This window comes from Balaenoptera acutorostrata, chromosome 16 (assembly GCF_949987535.1).
Source record: "Balaenoptera acutorostrata chromosome 16, mBalAcu1.1, whole genome shotgun sequence".
Lineage (NCBI taxonomy): Eukaryota > Metazoa > Chordata > Mammalia > Artiodactyla > Balaenopteridae > Balaenoptera > Balaenoptera acutorostrata.
Genome location: NC_080079.1, coordinates 36,407,835 through 36,414,368, shown reverse-complemented (window position 1 = coordinate 36,414,368; position 6,534 = coordinate 36,407,835). Strand labels below are relative to the sequence as shown.

The following is a 6,534-nucleotide window of genomic DNA, read 5'->3' as shown; positions in this document are numbered from 1 at the left end:
AGGTGGGCGCTTTCGAGCCCCGGCCCAACGTGCGGGCTCCGCGCCCGGCCGCCGCCTCGGCTCGTCCCCTCCAGGCCCGGACGCCGCCGCGGGCCGTGCCGGGCAGGGCGCTCCGGGAGCTGCGCGGCGGCTGCTCAAGGAGGCCTGGCGGGCGGCGGCGAGAGGCTGTGCCCCAGTTTGTGTCCAATCAGGGAGTGCGGGCTGTGCCCCGAGCCGGGCAGCAATGCGTAAACAAACCCACGGCAACTCCTCCGCCCCCTCGGCGCGCTCGCCCCGCGCCCGCCGCCGCCGCCGCCGCCGCCGCCGGCTCTGCTCGCCTCGCGCCTGCCCGCCGGGCCGCCCCCCCAACCGCCCCGCCCGCGGCCCCGCCCCGCCCCCGCCGGCGCGGGCGCCCTCACCTACCGCCCCACGCGCGCGCGCTCGCGCACCACGCGCCCCGCGCGGCCCGCCCGGCTCGTGGCCTCCCGAGAGCAAGGTAAGGGCGATGCGCCGGGACGCGGGCGGTTCCCCCGCCCGGCGTGGCCGGGGGAAGTTTCTGGCGTCGCCGTATTCCGCCGGGCCGGGAGGAGGCCCCCAGCGGCAGGGGAGCCCAGTGAGCGGGAGGGGGCCGCCAGGCGCCTGGGGGTCACAAGTTGCCTAACCTGCCATCGGGGCGGGCCGGCGGGCTGCGCGGCGGGGCGGGCGTCGCGCCGAGAGGGGCTGGAAGCGCGGCGGGCGAGGGGAGGGCCCCGAGGAACTTTCTCCTCCCCGGAGGGGCTCCTGCCAGCCCCGGCTGCGGCCCGGCCGCCGGAGCGGCTGGCTCCCCGGCTGGAGGGAGCCCGTGAAACGTGTTTGAAGAAGCTGACGCAGTTTGTGACGCTCGCGGCTTCCTGACGGGGACCGGCAGCGGCAGCGCCTTCTCCGAGGAGGGACGAGCCGAGGCGGCGCTCGGGCCCTTCCCCCCGCCCGGAGCCGCGCGCCCCGGCGCCTAGTTGGGGGGCTGGGGGCTCGGGGCGCGAGCATCCAGTGGAGGCCGGGAGTCGGGCCCCGGCAGCGCGCGTCGCTTCCGTTTTGATTAGCTCGGGTTATTATATAAGATGTCACGGAGAGGAAAGGGGCGAGCGGGCGGCGCGTTGGCCTTCCGCGAGGGGCGGGGAGGGGCGGGAGGCAGGGTGGGCAGGGACCCACCTGTGCGCCCTCCGCGCCCCCTGCGGGTGTTGCCCGCGCGCCTGCCGGGGACGGGGAGGTGAGGGGCGGCGGCCGGGTGGACCGACGTGCCCGCCGCTCCCCTCCCGCCCCCGGGAACACTCGGGCAGCGGCCGAAACGTGCCGTTTCCTCTCCGCCGCCTTGCCTGGGTCGACTCGTTTCTAGCTCCGGGCGTTTGTACTTTGAAACATTTGTTTAATATTAAAGAAGCTGCGTGTGCGGCCGTCCTAGTGCGCCCGGAACGTGTGGCCGTGGGCTCCGGGGCGGTGAATGAATCATCGGCCCGCAGACTGGGCGCCGATGATTCCTGCGGGGTCCACCCCGCGCGTACTCGCCGTGTGCCTCTGACCCAGGGACGGCGACCCTTCCTCGGCGGTGACGCCTTGGAGGGCCGCGGGAGAGGGAATGCAAAAGGGCGGCGGCTTATTTTTCCCCCTCCTTCCGCAATTTGGGGGAACTTTGGGGGTGTCAGAGTCCCCACATTTCCCGAGGCTTGTTTCCCGTTCTTAGAAGAGTTACAAGATTCCACCTGGCTGTGTTGATGAGTCGCTGGAGGAGCGCTGATTCGCTGCAGGGTTGGATCCTCTCTCATTCAGAATCTGGATGGCTCTGAAGGAATCCTTCTAGTAATTGCCTCTACTTAAGTACCAATAAAGTAATTAGCAAAAAGTTTAAAAGTTAGTGGATCTTAAAAGAAAAATCAGTGGCTCCTAAGTAGAGGAGTTCTACTTAAAGGTTTAGGTTTTGGGTTTTGTTTTGTTTTGTTTTAATGAGCCAAATCCTAAAAGGAACCTAGTTTGCCAGAAATTAAGAACTTTTGACCACTGTGACCACCCTTGAAGACTCAACTTGACTCATTCCCAGCATACCCCCACACTTGTAGGATTAAGAATAAAGTTTTCTCATCATTTAGGACTCACCTCAAACGGCATCTACTCAGCAAGGCCCTCTTGATCACCTTAAGTAACCTCTCACCCCTCACCCCAGGGACCACCCCCAGTCCTATTTTATTTTCTTCATAGCACTTAATCGCTATCTGAAAGGATTTTCTTGGGTGTTCTTTAAGTCCTGACCCTCTGCACTAGAAGGTAAGCTCTACTCTGGCAGGAATTTTTGCCTGATTTGTTCATTGCTATAACTCTAACACCTAGAACAGTGCCTGGCATATTAGGCAGTCAGGATTTGTTGACTAGTGAATGAATAAATTCCTTTTTCCTGATTTCTTGGTGAGACTATCTTTTTTTTTTTTTTTTTTTTTTTAAAGTTTTACTTGATTTTATTTTATTTATTTATTTATTTTATTTTTTTTGGCTGTGTTGGGTCTTCGGTTCGTGCGAGGGCTTTCTCCAGTTGCGGCAAGCGGGGGCCACTCTTCATCGCGGTGCGGGGACCGCTCTTCATCGCGGTGCGCGGGCCTTTCTCTATCGCGGCCCCTCCCGTCGCGGGGCACAGGCTCCAGACGCGCAGGCTCAGCAATTGTGGCTCACGGGCCCAGCCGCTCCGCGGCATGTGGGATCTTCCCAGACCAGGGCTCGAACCCGCATCCCCTGCATTAGCAGGCAGACTCTCAACCACTGCGCCACCAGGGGAGCCCGGTGAGACTATCTTTGACAGTTGAAATTTACTGCCTTGTGTGGGCAAGGCACTAAGATGGTACAGTTCTAATTTCTTTTCTTCCAGTTTTCTTTTGATTGATTCATTTCCTCCTCTATGCTGTTAACTTACAGCACAAGATGGGTTTGAGCATCATATCCTAAGATGCTGAGTACAAGGCATGTGGAGCCTTGTCGAGAGAAAGGGTGTTAGCTGTATAAGTTAATGGATGATTAAAAATATTATCTGTGCTAGTTGAAAAAAAGGTACAGGATATTGAAAGGGAATCAGCAAAGTCAGATTCCCACAGTGCTATATGTTTCCACTTGTATTTGAAATACTGATATTTCTATATTCCTCTCTCTCCACTGCCTGCACACCAACCTCAAATTGAGCTGCAGTTTGGGAAGGTCCATAGTAGGTAGCATTTACTATGAAGTATTAATTTAACTAAACAAATACAAGATATACATCTCTGCAGGGGCCTTAACTCTGTTGTTGTTAGTGTCAATGGCTTAACTCCGTAGAAGAGTAGGTAGAAGGAGTTATTCTAAATTATATTTTAATTTTAACATCTTAAATGAATTGTAAAGAATTAAGTTAAAACTATGTCAGTGATATAATGGAAGAAGGATTAGAATGTCGTGCTTCATACTACCTCCTTTGAGGATAAATTTTAGTAAACTTTTTTATTATAAATAACAAACTTCGGAGGCATATTAGTTGGCTTTGTACTTGTAGGAATATTTTCAGAACTCAGTGCATCCAGACTCACTGCCAAAGAAGAGTGGGCTTCCAGGAGTTCCCTTTCCATAGCAGTAGCTGCGAGCACTTTCAGAAGTGTAATCTCAAGAGTGAGCTCAGACATAATACAGTTTGAAAGCTAAAAGGGACCTTGAAATTGGTTGGCATAGTTCATTCCTTTTTATCAGTCCCTTTACTGAGGTAACTAAGGCACAGCGAGATGACTTGCCCGGTGTGCAGGTCTGGGATTAGAACCAAGGGTCCTGACTTCTTGTTGGAAGTCGTCAAATCAGCCAGAGGTCCTATAGTTGGGGGACGAGTGGTCCCTCTGGTTAGTGGACTGTCTGCCTCTTGCTGGTGAACTCTCAGGGAGTGAAATGAGGTCGTATTCAACTTTGCAGCCTCCGATGTGCCTTGGACATCTAGGGGCTCAACACATACTTGTTGGGTGTAGTTGGACAAATGTATTTTAAGTTGAGAGTATATTTAAGGATTGAGAAACCAGAAAAACATATCTCTTTTCCAGAATGAAGATGTTTTTGATAAGAGAGTCAGAATGTTGGCAGTAATTAACCTTAGAACTTTTATAGTAATGAGGTTGCTGTTTAATTTTCACGCCTCCAGAATTTCAAATAAAATGGCTTACAACTTGTAAGTGTGAGCGCTTGCTTAGGTGGCATAATTATTCACTGAAGAAACAATCGGAGGCTGTTTCAGGACACCTGGTAGGTCTTGCCTTTGCCACGGTGTCCAATTAGAAAAGCCTAGACTGTACAGCCAGATAGAATTGGGACCTAAGCTCGGCTCTGCCCCTAACAAGCAGGGCTCTCTGTAGCAAGTTACTTAACTTTTTTGACCATTCTCTTGTCTCTGAATGGGGGTAATACCACCTACCTTGAACGATTGTTGTGACACTGGGGTAAGGTATGGAAAGTGCCTCATGTACACTAGGCCCTTAATAAATGGTAGCAGTTGTATTATGATTTCTGATTTAAGTGACCAGGGGAGCAGCTTAATTTCTTAAAGCTTCAGTTTTATCAGCTGGAGAGTTGGTGATTGGCATGGAAGGAGGGGAATTAAATGATCTCTAAGATCTTATCTAACTGTATAGTTTAAGGAACTGATAAAGAATGCACAGTTCTACAATTTTAGTTGAAATGATTCATATATCCTTGATCTAACAAGAGCAACTGCAAAAATGGTTAATTTCTAGGCCTTCCTAAGAATTTGGCTTAATTAGCTTTGGTGATATTAAGTACATCTTCATTATTTTATATGCTATATGGTGGATACAGAGTTAACTTGAATATATCCACCTCTCATTCAGCTTACTATATATAAGGCAGTATAAGGAGTATATGGGTTAATCAGACATAGGCACCCTTTCTTTGAGAGACTTAAGAGGCATGCAGGGCGCATAAGACAGGTGACCAAAGGCTTTATTATATGGAGGCACTGTTACAGAGGTATAAAGAAAATGCTTTGTTTTTTTTGCTTTTCACTTTTTGTTTTTGGCCGCGCCGGGCGGCATGCGGGATCTTAGTTCCCCCACCAGGGATTGAAGCGTGCCCCCTGCATTGGGAGCACAGAGTCTTAATCACTGGACCGACCACCAGGGAAGTCCCAAGAAAATGCTTTGTGATTTCAAGGAAGGAACACACTATTTCTAGGCAGAAAAATTGGGGAAGATTTAGTGAAGGAATCTTGAGCTTTAAAGAATTGGTAGAACTTCAACTGGCAGAGATGTAGGGCTCAGCCTGTGCTAAGACTTGAAGGAAAGAGTATATGAGCATATCCAGGAATGGAGAGGAATGTGGTTAAGCTGGAGGGTGAGGAGCCTTGAGGCAGGATAGTGGGACAGCAGGCTGCCTGGCAGAGTTAGGACCATATTGTGGGCATCTTGAACACTGGCCTAAGGAGCCTGTTTAGTAGGCAGTAGATAACTATCAAAGGTAGTTTGAGTGGGGGAATTAAAGCTATGCTTTAAGAAGATTAATCTGTATTGGGGGAGTCATGGATAATCCCACTTTGAAAGCTATTAAAATAGTTCCTGGGAGAGAAGCAGTGAGAACCTAAATTAGAGTGAGGGCAGTTGGGTGGGTGAGACCCTGTAGAAATAGTAAATGCAGCAGGACTTGTTGGCTAACTGGAGGAGGGAATTGAGGGAGAAGTCAGAGACTGAAGCGGAGTGACTTTGGATGGTGATGGCAGAAATTGAAATAGTTGGAAAGGCCACTAGTAAAGCACCTGTAAGTAGTATGCAATCAGTAAATATTTGTCTAATGGAAGTTTGGATTTGGATATGTTAATTACTTTGTGCCTATGAAGCTATCCAAATGGATGGCAGCCATTAAAAACAGAGATGGATTTGAGAGCATCCTTATGAGGGGGGATGGTGAAGCTGTGAGAAGGGTTCAGAGTATGGGTGAGAAGAGTAAAAGACCAGGGCAGAGTCAGAAAAACCATGTTTTTGGGTTTGGAGGGAGACAGAAAGAGGCTGACAGGATGCCAAGAGGAAAGAAGCTGGAAGAGAACAAGGAAAAAGGTAGGGTAAAGGAAGGTGAGGAAAGAGAATTTAGACGGGACAAATAACGTCGAGGCACTGAGATTGAAGACTGAGAAGAGGTTAGATTTGTCAATGAGACCATTGTCAGTAGCCTTTGCGGATCAGGGGCAGTTGGGCAGTGGAGATGGAAGTCAGCCAGCTACCTGAGAGGTGCCTGAGCAGGAAGGAAGCAGAGAGAGTAAGTGTAAATGAGGATTGGTCTGTGAAAATTGGAGAGGACGATAACTTGAGGTGATGAGAGGGCCAGTGAGACGGTCTTAAACAAAACCGTGAGAAAGGCCCGAGAGTGTTGTGGGTCGAGTGGTTGTCAGTGGAGAGGAAGAGGCTGAGCATCAGGAGAGGGAGTGGCAGGGTGGTTCGTGCTCCAGGTTAGTGCTCCTCAAGTAGGAGGGATGGGAGCTGGAGAAGGTGACCACACACCCGATTGCCCAGGGCAGCCTCCGTT

The 6,534-nt window shown here is 51.2% G+C and overlaps 1 protein-coding gene across 2 annotated transcripts in view; it reads left to right on the top strand.

Moving 5' to 3' along the window:
- Nucleotides 1–351: 351 nt before the first annotated feature.
- Nucleotides 352–6,534, top strand: part of PCGF5 (polycomb group ring finger 5) — a 115,876-nt gene continuing 109,693 nt past the window's right edge. Inside the window, exon 1 of one of the 2 annotated variants that reach the window (XM_057530393.1) lies at nucleotides 352–475. The gene's annotated coding sequence lies outside the window, so the exon portion shown is untranslated. The remainder of the gene's footprint in view (nucleotides 476–6,534) is intronic. The other variant, XM_057530394.1, reaches the window with a different exon arrangement.